This window comes from Micromys minutus, assembly GCF_963924665.1.
Source record: "Micromys minutus genome assembly, chromosome: 2".
NCBI classification, from domain to species: domain Eukaryota; kingdom Metazoa; phylum Chordata; class Mammalia; order Rodentia; family Muridae; genus Micromys; species Micromys minutus.
The window spans coordinates 38,661,194-38,674,026 of NC_137971.1; positions in this window are offsets into that span (position 1 = coordinate 38,661,194).

Genomic DNA, 12,833 nt, shown 5'->3' on the forward strand with positions numbered 1-12,833 from the left:
CTGCCATACTAAAGCCCTGAATATATACTTTTTCAGAATTTCATGTGCAATGTATCATGAACATATACAACCTCACTCTCCCCTCTGACTTCTCCCATATCTATATCTGTGTACATCCATACCCAATTTCATGTACTTCTATGTCCATTGAAATGCACTGAATTCAGTAATGCTGCCCATTATCAATCTAACAGGAGCCATACTTTTGGAGAAAACTGCCTTCCCTTCTGCCAGCAGCCATCAGCAGTCAATAGCTTCACTTAGGAAGATGGCTTGTTCTTCCCCCATCCATGCTTAAATGTTGACTGGTATTCCCTTGTACAGGTTTTACATGTAGTTAACCACAACCACCCTGAGTTCATGAGTACAACGATCCTGTAATGTTTAGAAGGCACTATTTTGTAGCAGTCTTCTTTGACTTCTGGCCATTATAATATTTTCACCCCTCTTCCATGATGTTTCCTGAGCCTTGAGGAGAGGGGGTGTAATATGTAAGCCCCATTTATGACTGGGCAGTCCACAGAAATTTATTCTCTGCACTTTAGCTGATTGTGAAACTCTCCATTCATCATCATTCTCTGAAAAGGGAACTTCCCTAAAGAGCACTGGAATATGTACTAATTTATGTCCAAAGATATGTCTTTGAAGGAACTTTGGTACTCATCCTCTTAGCTTCTTTTAGAGCACATGGATTACAGCTGGATATGAGTAATAACATTTCTCCCACACAATGTCCACCACAGTTTCTGTTTCTTTGAAAGGTAGACAGCAGGAAGAAGGCTTCTAAGTCAGCACCAACTGATTCTTCAGCCACCCGTGAGTGGAATATGTCTTGTCTTCAGAAGTAAGATGACATTCTGATGGGCAACCAGAGAAATGGCTATATGGTCTTGTTTGGAGATTCATGGGGACTCCCAACTTGATCAACAACTTGAAGAGGGTATCCCAATACCCTTCTTTTTTTGTATTTTATTAATTATTTTATTTATTTACATCACAAAATTTACCCCTCCCAGTACCCCCTAACTGTTCTTTTCCCCATATCCCCTTCCAAATAACTCTGAGAGGGTGCCCCACTTGGGCATCTCTCTCCTTGGGGAATCCAGTCTCTACAGGATTAGGTGCATTCTCTTCCACTGAGGCCAGGCAAGACAGTCCTCTACTACATATGTGCTGTGGGACTCAGACCAGTGTATGCTCTTTGGTTAGTCGCTCAGTCTCTGAGAGCCCTGAGGTGTTCAAGTTAGTTGGCACTGTTGGTTTTCTTATGGGGCTACTTCAGGTCCTTCCATTCTTCCTCTAACTCTTCTATAGGGCTCTTCAACCTCAGTCTAAAAGTTGGTTGTAAGTATCTTCATCTGTACCAGTAGATCCTCTTAGAGGACAGCCATGTTAGGCTCATGTCTGCAAGCACAACATAGTATCAGGGTTTGGTGCCTGCCCATAGAATGGATCTCAGATTTTTCTGGTCACTGGTCAGCGATTCATTCAATATCTGCTCCATTTTTGACCCTGCATTTCTTTTAAACAAGAACAATTCTGGTTAAAAAAGTTTGAAGGTGGGTTGGTATCCCCATCACTCCACAGGGGACCCCTAATTAACGACTGAAGGTGGTGTCTTCAGGTTCCATCTTCCCACTGTTGGAAATTTTAGCTAAGGCCAACCACATTGATTCCTGGGAACCTTTCCCATCCCGTATCTCTAGGACTTTCTAGAGGTTCACCCATCCCCACTTCCAACAGCTACATATTTCCATTCATTTTTCTGGTCCTCTGGATTTCTATCATGCTTCCTGCCCCCATACTTGATTCTGTCACATTTCTCCTCCGTTCTTCACCACCCAGATCTCTCCCTGTGGCTCCCATGAAAATGGAAATCTACAGATTCAATGCAATTTTGATCAAAATTCTCACAAAATTCTTCACAGACATGGAAAGAGCAATTCTCAACTTGATATGGGAAAACAAAAAACCCAGGAGAGCCAAAACAATTCTCAACAATAAAAGAACTTCTAGAGGAATTAATATGTCCGACCTCAAGCTGTATTACAGAGCAATAGTGATACAACCTCATGGTATGGGTACAGAGAAATACACATTGTTCAATGCAATTAAATCAAAGACTCAAAAATAAATGCAAATACCTATGGACACTTGATCTTTGGCAAAGAAGTCAAAACCATACAATGGACAAAAGAAAGCATCTTCAACAAAAGTTGATTTTCTAGAAAATGTAAAAAATGAAAATTGATCCGTTTTTATGACCCTGCACAATACTTGGACCAAATGGATCAAGGACCTCAACATAAAATCAGATACACTAAGTCTAATAGAAGAAAAAGTGGAAAATAACCTTGAATTGCATTGGCACAGGGGAAATTTTCTTGAAGAGAACACCAATGGCTCAGGATCTAAGATCAACAATTGATAAATGTGACCTCTTGAAACTGAAAAAGTTCTGTAAAGCAAATGACACTGTCAATAGGACAAAAGGGAAACCTACAGATTGGGAAAATATCTTCACTAACCCTACATCTGTGTCGCGCGCCCCACGTCCCACCGGCAGGAAAAGGCGTGCAACAACAGGATTCTTCTGCGAACAACCTTTATTGTACAATACTCTGAGCAGGGGATCTCCTTGAGCAGGGGACTTCTCCTTTGAGCAGGGGACTACTCCACATGGGAGAGAAAAGCATTGCTTATATATGCCCAGGAGACCTGTGTCGCTACCTGATTGGTGCGCCCTTCAGTAACTCAATAGCATGCCCAGAGAGCAGGCTGTGATGTATATGGCACATGCGCTCTAAGTCTCTTGGCTGGGCAACAGCTCTGTTTGCCAAGTTCTCGGCAGGAAGCCGGCGCCATGTTTGGGTGTGACACAAACGGCTCTCTACATCTCCCCCTACTTTCTTAAATAAAACCATGGCCAATCAACCATCAGGCTCTTGTTGGACCTTTAGGGTTCAAGACCATGATCAGCAATAATTTTGGGTAAGGCACCTTTCTGCGTGCAATGGGAACGAGCCCTGCAGGGTACAAAGGCTGCCTACATGTAGGATACCCATTCCTGGTGCAATGCCTTGGAGGCTCAGGGTGCAAGGGCTATCCATACACAGACCCAACATTTTCCCTAAAGCATACTAAGCCAAACAGAGGGAGAGGTGCCCATTTCGAGTGCAGCAAGAGCTTGTGCTATGACCACTTTGTCATGTTATTGTTGAGTACTGAGTTTGCACACCATCCAGAGCAGAAACACAGTCTCTCTGCACAAAAGCATGTCAAAAATTACTTGATAAGGCAAGAGTTCTATAATCCCCATAACCCTGCTATCTCCGTGTTTAAGGGCAAGTACGGTACATCAAAGGTTTTAATGGTGTCAAACAAACAAGAAAATAGTTTTGCATTAAGGCAAAAGGGCATCGGTTTTGGAAACATTGACAGAATTGCCCATCTTGCCTCTCCTCAGACTCTCTGGTTCTAAAGCATCAGGAGCAGGGCTGTCATCACCCTGGAACTATCTAGCCCATCCCCTTATATAGGAATCTGTCCTTGCCTTGGACGCGGAGCCCCCTGATTGGTTGAAACTCATCAGGCCCTATGACGCCACGAGAGAGGCAGAGCTCAAGGAGTGGAAAGTTACCCAGCGCGTGCGCACATGACTTGTTTACTGCTAACTCCAGCCGGATGTCAGCGCCATCTTGTAATGGAGAATGTGCAGGCAGCGCCCCACATCTCCCCCTATCTTTTATTCTTTAAGCAAAGTAGGACACCCATATTAGGAGGGCGGAGATAGAAGTCAAATCCTCATTAAGGTGTATAAAGACCATGTACAGGAGTAACCGCTAGACTTTTTGTAGCCCGTAGTACTCTTGACCTGTCACTCTGCCATTTTTCTGAGGGAGGGACACTGGGGCAAGCAACCCTCACGCCAGATGACATATCTCCCAGAGATACCCCGCGACAAGGGGCTTTCAGTGCGATGCTTTGCTCGGCATTCCTCATGGGCTGCTCAAACCAGACACTCTAATCCTGTGCAATGAACCGAAGTTCTAGGAGTGCAAGAGCTGTCTGGCCGGCGTCCTACTGCTTAAGCATAGACAACCAGATATTGGCTGATGCTCTATGTTCTAGAGGGACAAGCGCTTGGGCAATAACCACCTTGTCTCTTTTTATTTGGGCCTTGAGCTTATAAACCAGCCAGAGAAGCAATGCAAGTCCACAGCAAAGGATTGCTCCAAAGTCCCACCCCCACCCAAGTTGATATTGGTGGTGAAAAACTTAGGGAAGACTTTAGCATCATGTTCCACTGGAATTGGTTTTGGAAACACCGGGTAGCACTCGACATGTTAGACATTCTGGGATCCAAATCGGGCTTTTTTCTTCCTGTGGAAAAACACAAATAGCTCCCCTGGATCGTATTAAGATAGGATCCGGGCCTTTCCAATTATCAGTGAGGACATCTTTCCATTTTACTGACTCTTTAGGTGGCACAGGCCATTGTCCATGGCGCTCGGCAGCTGAATGGCCATGAGCATCCAAATTTAAAAAATTTAAGGTAAGAAGTATAGTAGAAATTTTGGGTGTGGGGGGCACCTCTTTAATTCCCCCTTTGTTTAAATAAACCTTTAGGGTGCGATGAGCACGTTCAATGATGCCTTGACCCTGAGGATTATAAGGCAATCTTGTCAGGAGTGAAACTCCCATGTGATGACAAAATTGCTTGAATTTTGCTGAGGTATATGCAGGACCATTGTCCGTTTATAACACTTTAGGAGTGCCCCATGCACTCCACGCTTTAAGACAATGAGTAATAACATGAGAAGCCTTTTCTCCTGATAAAGGAGAAGCAAAGATAACTCTTGAGCAAGTATCAATGGACACATGTACATATTTTAATTTTTTGAAGGAGGGAACATGGGTGACATCCATTTGCCAATGTCTCTTTTTGGGATATACCCCATATTAATCATTATCTCTTGTGCAGGCAGGGAATAATTGTTCATAAGTTTAAGACCTAGTTCTGTTAAAATGTCTCTTCCCCATAGATTAACAGGTAGTGGAAGGACATACGGTGTAAAAGTTCCTTTCTGTCCCTCAGGGTCTTTCCATTTTAATAATTTAGAACTAATAGCAGGACTGGCTTCATAGCCAAGGCCTTGTAAAGAATGGGAAGATTGATTAACTGGCCACTTAGCAGGCCACCACCTAGTGGATATGATGCTTTTGTTTGCCCCAGAGTCCAAAAGTCCTTTAAAAAGTTTTCTTTTAATCTCCAAATTTAGGTTGGTCGAGTATTTAAATCTACTAATAGATATGCTAAGTCAGTTCCTGAAGAACTGAAGCCTTGTTCCCTCTTCTCCCTTTGTTCTCCCTTCTCGCCCAGTTTGATGCAAATTGGGCAGGACTATTGGGGAGGATGAGCAATAGAGCAATCTGATCTCCTGCAGAGATGGGAAACAAACCCCTTGGGGAGGAGCACATGATCTTTAGTTGGCCTTTATAATTTTGATCAATCACCCCAGAGTGTACTACCAAATCTTTAAGGGTGGCAGGTAACTGTCCCAAAAGCAGCCCTATTGTATTAGCTGGTAATGGCCCATTAAAGTCACAAGGGATAGGCTGAACTCCCATTTGTGGGGTCAGGACAATTTTGGTGGTGGCACGGAGGTCCAATCCCGCGGAACCCGGAGTGGCTCTCCGTGGGGGTTCTCCTGCTCCCAGACTACTGGGGAGCTGGTTGCCCCATATATTTGAGGGCCCTTAACTGCCCAACATACACCTTGAGATTGACAGCCAATCTAAGGATACAGGGCTGAATCTCTTCTTCCTGTACAGAAAGGTGACCACTTAGGTTGGGCTGGAATAAACAAATTACCCTTTGGCTGGGAAATAGGCCAGCGACCGGCAATCCAGGTGGCTTTAGCCTATCCAGGTTTTTTGTATAGTTAGCAGCGATTCTATATGTTCGGACTGACTCTGCCAACTCTTTAACTTGCTTGTGTTCGGGGTGATCATCCTCAAACATGGGAAACATTTGCCTGATGGTATGGCGTGTCTCTGGTGTACAAAAGAACTCGCACTTCCTCTCTGAGTGAGGCGGAGGAACAGAGGCGGCGGCTGCTTTAAGAGCTTCCAGTTGTGCTACAGGAGTCCTCCGTCAGGGCTGAAACCGCTCCGCCTCACATTCTGCTGCCTCCTCCTCCTCTAAATCTTTCTCCACAGATTTAAATTCATCCTCTAATTTTTCTTCTGCCAGCTCTAAAGCTTTTTGCTCTTTTAGCGGATACAAAGTATCCTCTCTGGGAAACTTGTACTTCGTTTCCTGGGGCACAATCAGTACCTTCCGTTTCTGACTTGTTTTGAACATGTCTCTCGGAGCCTACCTCTTTTACTTTTTTCTTGCGCGCTCCCTCTTTCATTACGCTCCGTTTCTGACCCACCCTCTTGGTGCTGTGTGGTAACTTTCTGTCTAGATAACTTCCACAACAGTAATGTTATGACAGTTACCACAAATGCAAGCAATAACCCTTCTACTTCCGGAGAAAATCCAAGAAGAGACATGCCTAAGTTTTTGGCATGCTCTTTTGGCATCCCGTAAATTCCAAAGAGGGACCTGTCTCTCAGAGCTTACCATTTACCTTTTCGCAGTTCTGAATCCACTTCAGCGAACTGAAGGGTCCCCTCGGCGCTCCCGGGATTTTCGGCACCACTTGTCGCGCGCCCCACGTCCTGCCAGCAGGAAAAGGCGTGCAACAACAGGATTCTTCTGCGAACAACCTTTATTGTACAATACTCTGAGCAGGGGATCTTCCTGAGTAGGGGACTTCTCCTTTGAGCAGGGGACTACTCCACGTGGGAGAGAAAAGCACTGCTTATATATGCCCAGGAGACATCTGGTTAAGACTAATATCCAAAATATAACTCAAGAATTAAAGTCTAACAAACCAAATAATACAATTACAAGGCGAGGTACAGAGTGAAACAGGATTCTCAGTAGAGGAATCTCGAATGTGGCTTCCGCTGGATATGTAGCAGAGGATTGCATTTTCTGGCAGCAATGAGAGGAGAGGCTTTTGGTCCTGTGGAGGCTTGATGACCCAGCATAGGGAAATGCTAGGGCACTGAGGATGGGATGTGTGGGCAGGTGGGGAAGCACCCTCATTGAGGAAGGGATGGAGAGAGGGAATAAAGGATTGTAGAGGAAAAAATGGAAATAGAAATAACATTTGAAACATAAATAAATAAAATACTCAATAAAATATTTTAGAAAAAGAAATGTTCAAGATTCTTAGTAATCAAGGAAATGCAAATCAAAACGATCCCGAGATTCCACCTTTACCTAGCAGAATGGCTAAGATAGAAAATTCAGGTGACATTATAGGCTGATAAAGATGTGGAGAAAGAGGAATACTCCCTCATAGCTGGTGGAATTGCAAATTTGTACAACTACTCTGGAAATCAATTTGGCAGTTCCTCAGGAAATTGGAAATAGTTCTACCTGTAGTCTCAGCTATACCACTTGTGGGCATATACCCAAAAGATGCTTCATAATATCACAAGGGCATATGCTTTACTATGTTTATAGCAACCTTATTCTTAATTTCCAAAAACTGAAAGCAACCCAGACATCCCTCAGCTTTGGGTAAGTGGTTCACTTACACAATGGAATACTATTCAGCTATTAAAAATAAAGACATTATGAAATTTTCAGTCAAATGGATGGAACTAGAAAATACTCTTCTGAGTAACCTAGACCCAAAAGCACATGCATTGTATGTGCTCACTGGTAAGTGACTATTAATTAATATTTACAGAATACCCATCATACATGCTACAGAACCTAAAAATGTTAAACTAGAAGGAAGGCTCCAGTGAGAATGCTTCAATCCCACTTAGAAGTGAGGACAAAATTTTTTTTTGTGTAATTATTTGAGAAGTATTGATGAAAAAAAAAAAAACTTTTCTTTGATAGAATTTTACACTGAATTTGCCGGGCCTTCAAAATTTTTTAGTAAGTTATTGTTTTCCATCTTTGTTTTTGTCTCATTTCTAACATGCTGTTTTTAATTATTTTCTTTATCTTGACATAAAATTTGTAGGTCATAGGTTACTTAGCCTTATCTATTTCTTTTAGAGTTTTAAATTTAATTGAGTGTACATTTTTCAAGAATATCATTTGATTCTTTGAATTTGCTCAGTGTGTGTCACATTATCTCTGTTCATATCTAACTTTATCAATTAGGATCTGTGGTAGTTTGGCCACATTGGAGCACTTGTGGCATTGTTGGGGTAGGTGTGTCTCTATGGACATGCTCTTTAAGATTCATCTTCCTGGAAGCTAGTCTTCTCCTAGTGGCCTTCAGATGAAGACGCAGGACTCTCATCTACTCCTGCACCCTCCCTGCCCAGACACTGCCATGTTCTTGCCTTAATGATATTGGACTAAACCTCTGAATCTGTAAGCTATCTTTTATAATTGTTGCCTTGGTCATAGTGTCTTTTCCCAGCAGTAAAACTCTAACTAAGATAGGACCTTTTCTCTCTTTCTTTTGGTTAGTTTGACTAAGGATTTGCTAGCTAATCCTATATTTTTTTTTAAAAAAACTTCATTTGGTTCAATTTTTTTTTATTTTTATTTTATTAATTTCTGCCCTGGTCCTTATTATTCCTCTTCACCTACTGGTTTTGACATTGCTTTTTCTTGATTTTCCAATGAACTAATATTAGCCATAAAATTATTTATTTTACATCTCTATGATTTTTTTTTTAAAAAAATAGGCACTTAGAAGGATAAACTGCCATATTAGGATTTCCTTCATTGAATTGAAGCCCCCCCCCCCCAAAAAAAAAATAGGCACTTAGAAGTATAAACTGCCATATTAGGATTTCCTTCATTGAAGCCCAAAAGAGTTGAGTATGTTATACTTTTATCTTGATAATTCTAAGAACTTTTTAATTTGGTTTGAATTTCTTCAGTTACATATTCACCGTTCAATAGCTTTTAAAATCTCTACTAATTTGTTTTCTTTAGTTTCTCTTGTTATTGATGCTTAGCAGTACATTATGGTGGTAGGGTAGAATACAAAATAGTATTCCATTTTTCAACTGTTTGCGGAGACTTGCCTTATGGAATAACATGTGATCTATTTTAAAGAAGATTACATCATCTGTGAGAAGAATGTATTTATTCTCTGTTTTGGTAGATGGCTGTTACATCCATCTGATCTATACTGTCTCCAATGCCAGTCTTTATTACTGTTTCATTCCTAAATCTTTCTGGGTTTTCCTCAATATATCTATCATTTTGTAAATATATCTTAAATCAAATACTTTATTTCATTCAGCTGTTTGTGATGATGTCTTTAAAAATCCATATATTAATTAATTAATTTTCTTTTTATTGAAAATAAAGTTTTTCTCACATAATATATTCTGATTATTATTTCTACTTTCTGTATTTTTCCCAATTGCTTCTCTTCTCCCATCCAGATCCAGTCCCCTTCCATTTCCTATTAGAAAACAAACAGGCTTATAAAGGATAATAATAAAATAAAATATAACAAGTTAAGGCAAAAAAGTAATACATTGGAGCATATTGGGACAAAGCACTATGTCTGCCTGCACACTGTCATGCTTCCCACCAAGATGATAATGGCTTGACCCTCTAAAACTGTAAGCCATCACCAATTAAATATTTGTCTTTATATAAGTTGCCCTGGTCATGGTGTCTCTTCACAGCAATAAAACCCTAACTAAGGCATAGGGTAAGATTGTTCCTTCAATTTTGTTTTTATTATTTTAATTTGGGTTGTCTTTCTATTTTCAGTGGAGTTTTTGGTAGTGTTCATGAGAGACTAGGTTATGAGACAGCTGTGTTGATCTTTACCTCTGTTACCACTAAATTACAAGAAGTAGACATGACACAATCTATAGTTCACTTCTTGAAGGTGAAAGACCCCTTGAGTGGGGAGACCCATTACATGAGGTTTATTAACAGAAACCAGTGCACTGGGGTTGAGTCTCATATCCCACACAGGGGTAGTAGATGGTCTTTCAGAGGTTGAGTATTACCTTCAGCAAAAAAAAATTATCCAGCTATTAACCCACTCAAATAAACAGAGGAACAGCCAGTAACAAGACAGTCACTTGTAAAGTACTGAGTGTTTTCAGAGCAATAGGATCTTGATAGTACTCTGCCTAGTTGATAATCTGGACAATGTCAGATACTTTTGGTATAAGTGGAAAGGAGAAGGAAAGGCGGTAAAGGATCCTGGGAAGATTTGTTCTTAGTTTTAAGACTAGTGATAATATTAGTTTGTTAGATAGAAAATATAGAAGACAGATACATGTAGGAATAGAAAGAATAGAATCCAAGGGATAAAAGGGTGAAGACATTTACATCTTGGTTAACAGTAGACTATAAAGAAGGCTTAAGATCTATGCCCAGACATCATAAACAAGGTTTGCTTCTTGGCTTTTGGATATGTGACACTAGGAGGAGAAAATGTAAGGTAAGAAAAGGAAAGAAGACAGAGATAGAGGCAGCAGAGAAGTTGTAAATTGTAGAGAACAGTGTTAGCATGCTAAGTGTTGGAGGCGGATAGAGAGCTGAATGGAAATTACTAGCTGGCTCAGATGCTGTTCCTGTGTGTTTGGCAGGTCTGCTGCATTATCTCTCCAGCACCTGTTTGGGATATGCCAGCTGCTGGTTTTTACAAGTGTTGTTCTTCTCTTGTGGACTTTAGGCTCAGTTTGCTGAAACTCCTGGCAGAACAACTCGCTGTCAGTGAGCCAGTGCAGCTTAGCCAAAGTGTGTGAAGCCACAGTTGGTGTGACCCTGTTTGAAGCAAAAGGAGGCTGTGTAATGCTTAAACATGTTTCAGAGCTCATGCTTAGCTTCCAAAATGTTGTCATCCATTGATAGGATGGTTAGGATAGGATAGAAATCACTGTAGACCTTTCTGTGAGGTGTCCAGAGGGACAGCCTTTGAAGATTTCCTAGTATACACCTTTCAGTATTCCAGAGCTGGCCAGAGTGTATGGCTATACTAATTGAAGTCTCATCAATAAGTTCAGTCCAATGGTAGAGAACCATGGTTGGTGGTTCATGAAATGGATTAAGGGGACTAGAGAAGCAGCTCATGGAGTGATAGAATATTCTTGTTCCTTTAATTTTCTTAATTATAGCCAACCACTTCTATTGGGGTTTCTGGGTCTATCTTATATAGGATAAGATAGGAGTACCAACTTGAACATGTTAATTATATTTTATTTAGGATGTGATCTCTCTCTCTCTCTCTCTCTCTCTCTCTCTCTCTCTCTCTCTCTCTCTCTCTGTGTGTGTGTGTGTGTGTGTGTGTGTGGTACACAGAGGTCAGATAACATCTTGGAAGAATTGAGTCTCTCTTTTTACCATGTGGATCTAACTCAGGTCTTCAGGCTTCGTTGTAAACACCTTTACCTCCTGAGCCATCTATCGAAGGACAACATACATTTTTAAAAGTGTATGTCTGGATTATGGTGATAGAATATCCAATTACCAAAAGCACAGCCAAGCTGAGTAAATAATGTGTTATCTATTCATCCTCAGTCCAGAAAAAAAACATTCTATTTATCAGAATAAAATTTGTAGTAAGTAGTATGTATTTGAGACAGATGGGATCAGTACTTGATACGTATTTATTAGATTACTGTGAAGTTTCTGGCCACACATGGTATACCACTATGGCACTTCCAAGATGATTTAATTTACTGGAGAACAGTTACACAATCAATCCTTGCATGTAAAATTATAGGAAAGTAAGTTGTCTATAACCTTGGGTGCAGTAATGCATAAAGGGCTATACTTTTGAGGGAAATGAGGATGAATTGTTGCAGGAAATATGATTGTGTAAGGAACCTTAACAGTGAGTTAATTGTAAGAGCACAAAGAGAAAGAGAACATTGTCCTTTCTCAGGTCGATTCATGAAAACATATCTGGAGGTATTCCACACACTGTGTTCTCCTGGAGTTTGCAGTTATACAGGGAGGACATTCTAACAGTTGGGAAGTGCTAGAACATGCTTAGTTTTGTTTTGTGATAACATTTTTTAAAATTTAGTTTGGCAATGGACTTGCTTTTCTGCCTGCTGCATCTAAGAGCAATGCACACTCCCAAAACCTTGGTCAAAGGTATTGTTCTTACAATGGCAGCAATGGTGCTGGGAGAGGACGAATGCTCTGACGATCAGAGGATCCTTTGGGTGATGTCCCTTGTGTAAAACCCACAGCCCATGCTCCCATTATGAGCTCTAATGAGAACCTTGTCATGTTGGTCTGGGTTTCCACTGCAAAGCAAGGTGGGCTCAACTAAAAACCTTAGAATACTGATTTGTGCATTGGTGAACTTATTCTAAAATACTCTCCACTGACTTAAAATTTACCATTAGGAATCTTTAGGCTAACAGTTTCCAGACTCAAGTTTCATAATAAAATGGCCTATCATTTCCAAATAGCAGACGTTGGGTGACAGTGACATTGAAACACTCTAATGCTGCCCTAGTCATGCATAGCAGTGAGAAGGTCAATAAAGTCAACTGTTCCTGCCAACTCTATGATTTGCTAAACTTTATAAAAATCAGATTTTTCTATTTGGCTCCTTTTTAAGATTTGGAATATAATTACCGCCATCTTAAAAACAGGACCAACGGAAGTTACTCAAAAATGGAAAGGTGTTTTGTCACTGAGAATGAAAACTATTCAAATATTAAGAAGGATTCTAGATTCTTAATCCCAAAGAATGCCTATACTTTTACACAGGTTTTGCCATGTGTTTTAACCATGCATAAATGTG